Consider the following 3,876-nt stretch of genomic DNA (forward strand, 5'->3'; position numbering starts at 1 on the left):
TTATTATTATTATTTTTATCATCATCACAATTTTTTCGTCATCATCTAAACAAACGTCATCAACATCATCGTCGGCATCATTAACATCACACACAAACATCGCCTTCATCGCCAGTATCATCATCCAATAAACATTAAAATAAATTGAACATTATTACTAGGGTAATTATCATCTTCATCAACTTCATCATCATCAGCATCAATAGCTTAACATCATTTCCATCACCAGCATCACCATCATCATTACCATCACCAACCTCATCATTACCATTACCATCGTCACATACAGAAACATTACACGGGCGTTGAGAGCAAGTTATACAGACGTCATCAGCCGGCGGGATATGTTGAAAAGTTAAGCGAGATGAAAAAAGATCTCGAATCTATTAAGGATAAATTGAGCGTGAAATTGAATTCGATAGAGTATGATGAGATCAAAAATGCAATTCAAATAGAAATGGTCGGTCTCGGCATCTTTTGCATTATTTCATTTAAATGTTTTGTTGAATCGTTTCATTAAACTTTTTTCTCTCAAATCATTCAATTATGATTATTTTTTTAAATTATTTCGTTAAATAGTTCTATTTCCATATAATTATTCTATTTAATTATAACTACATTTGCAACTAAATTTATATTTAATCCTGTAGTGTTTACATACGTTCTGTTCATTTGTGTTTTTAAAATATTTCAATTTATATGTAGAAAGTTTTTGTTACACCATTGCTTGCAGGACATTTACAAACTAATGAGTGACCGTAAACCGGAAGTGGAGCAGACAATACGAACTGGCCGTTTATTGGTTGAGAGAGGGCTGATGATGTTTCCGCAACAAATGACTAACCAATTGAATGCATTGAAAAGATTGTTCAACCAATTAGGAGTTCAGGTTGGATAATAAGTTGGTTTGTTGATTAATAATAAACCGATTGAAAAGTTTGTTGGTTGGCTGATTGATTAATTAATTAATTCAACAGTTGATTAAATGACTGATCGATTATTTAGTTTTTTGTTCTATTGAAAAAACTTTTGGATAATTTTGAAATAGCAATAAGTGTTACGTACACTTAGACTCACATTCGACTGAACAAAATTCCATCCAATGAAGGTGACCAATGCCAAAAATGACCTGGAAAAACTTTTCAAACTAAAACAAAATGTTGATAAAGAGTTGAAAGATTGTTGCCAGTTTGTTGAAATTTTAAAAACCCAAATTGGCAGAAAGGGAAAAGTTGAAAATTTGACAAAATTTGATGACAGTTGGATAGAAGTAGGTTGCGTTTGGTGTATAATTAAAACTAAGTTAACTGCAATTTAATAAATTTCAACGTACATATCAATATATTTCAACATTAAACAGTTTTATAAATTAAAATAAACCATGAAATTATTTAAATTGAAATTTGGAAAAATGAAATTGTTTCTACAAAAGAAATTGATGACAAGACAAAATTTTAATTTGCAGTCAAGCAGACAGAACTTATTCTCAAAACAGGAATCATTAAACTTCGTAAAAAGTTCTCTGCTAACAAATTTTACTGATATCATAGAGGCTGAGTGTGTTCAACATTTTGTTGCAACATCCATCAGCACTGTCCTGCAACAATTAAGCGATGTTGAAATGGATTTCAACATTTATTTGAAGCAATACGAGGTGACTGATGTTTATAGTCGGAAATAAAATTGAAAGTAAAGCCACAGAACAGTCAAAAATATTCTCATTCATATGAATCAGTATTTTTGTATGAATGTTAACAACGGTTATTCATTCAAACTATATTTGTATGTGAAATATCATTTCAAATTATTTAGTTGGATAAAAAACGAAATGATCTGATGAAGAAGATGGAGGATGTGATGACGATGATGAAGATGGCAGATGAGGATGGAAGCATAGATCAAATGGAATGTAGCTTGCAATGCTTAAGAAAGGTTTTTCTACCCATCGCTCTAGTTCTTCTTCTTACTCGTGCCTTATCCCTCTAGTTACTCAACATTCTTTCAGTGAAAATTTTCAAATTTCCAACTGGTTTTTTTATGAAAGTCAAAGATTTGATTAAACTCAATAAAAACACTAACATTATTTATCGTTAGTTCATAAATGCAACAAAACTTAACTGAATTCCTTATTATCAAATTTTTAATCTATAAAAACCAGCTGGAATCAAAATACGAAAAGTGCCTTAAAAGCGTTGACGAAATTAAGAGTTCTCTCACTGAACTGGGAAGCAATGGGTATGGTTGCACCTCTGATGATGTTACCAGTCACGTGAGAGAGCTGGAAGGAGAGTTGAATCGTCTGGAAATTGTTATCAACGTTTGTTGTTGCTGTTTTTATTTAAATTTTTAAATAACCAAATAAATTTTTTTTTTCAATTTTTAAAGTAAACGCATATTCAAGAGTATAAATGATATATTGATGGTTGGAAAAATGAATAAACATGATGAATAATTGTACAAATGCAAGAGTTTAATTTTTTATTTGTTGGGTTCTACAGGGAAGGAGGGAAAAGCTGGCAAATGCCGAGATAGATGATGAGATGGTTGCCATCAATTGCCTGCCTAGAGATCAAGTTTGACGAACTTTTTAATTCAGTTTTATTCGATAAAAACACACTTTATAAACGGTGAAATTTTAAATATTATTTTAGTTATGACATAAAAATTTTTTATATTATTATATTAATTTAAAAAAATTTTACACTCGATTCCCATGAAAGTTAAATTTGTCCATTCGAATAGAGAGTTAATAAGAGAAGGTTATGATAATTTTGTCGTTACACCATCGTTATTATAAATCCTCTCTTAAGTTGTTCTCAGAGGTATCAGAAATACACACACACACACACTATGCATGTGAATACGCGCGGATCCACGCAACTACAGGACCAGTCGTCATTACCATTTATCAAAAAAAAAAATCAAAATCAAATTTTATTCAATCAATCCAAATTAATAATAATTAGGTAATGATTACACCACTATCTATGGCAAAAAAGAATTTTCTTATGATTTCAACAGGTGCCAGTCAATGAGAATGAAAATCGAGATGAAATATTTTATGAGCCGGTTATATCTCACATAAATGACCTTAAAAAGTGGCTATACGATGCCGAAAATGAAGACAATGATGCAGATGAACAGGTTTCTTTGAAATTCATGTTGTTGTCTCGCTCTTCCCTGCGTTTTATGGCTCGTTGTTTATGTTGTTGTTCGACGTTTTTGCCGGCTATGATTGTTGTTTCTATAGTGTCATGTAGTCATTTTCATTATTTAGACTGTACCATTTTAATGAAATTATTTAGTATATGTTCTCTATTTTTAATTTCAACATAAAAACTATTTCTTTGATATCATAATTTTTTGAAAAAGGAATTTTACAAGGGTGAATATCTTAGAAAATACAAGATGCTGAAGATAACGGAAGATTTGATCGCGGCTAAGGAAAGAAATGATTCAAAAAACGTTGCTCCTATTAAGAAAGAATTGTCTTTCTTAAAATTTCGAATGTTGATGCTGAAGGAACAACTTTTCGACAAAAGTCCAACTGAACTTTTGCTAGCATCGGCACACTTCAACGTTGATAGAAATCATTTGGATTTTGAGAAAGATTCTAGAGCGTATTTGGATGAGTTGATGTTGCTACAAAGTTACGTAACCGAAATGTCGCAAAGTTTAAGTCAAAAAAGCCGCAACGCCACGGAAAATATCGAAAAAGGCGACCAAATTATCAACTCTTATTTGCATGAACTCCCGACAAAAGTTAGGGATCGGATGAAAATTTTGAAATTAACATTTTTCCTTTTTTATAAATTATAAATATAATTTTATTAACATTTCAAGTTTTTTGAAATTTCTTCATGAGTTAATTTATTT

This window comes from Helobdella robusta, assembly GCF_000326865.2.
Source record: "Helobdella robusta unplaced genomic scaffold HELROscaffold_6, whole genome shotgun sequence".
Taxonomy (NCBI): Eukaryota; Metazoa; Annelida; class Clitellata; order Rhynchobdellida; family Glossiphoniidae; genus Helobdella; species Helobdella robusta.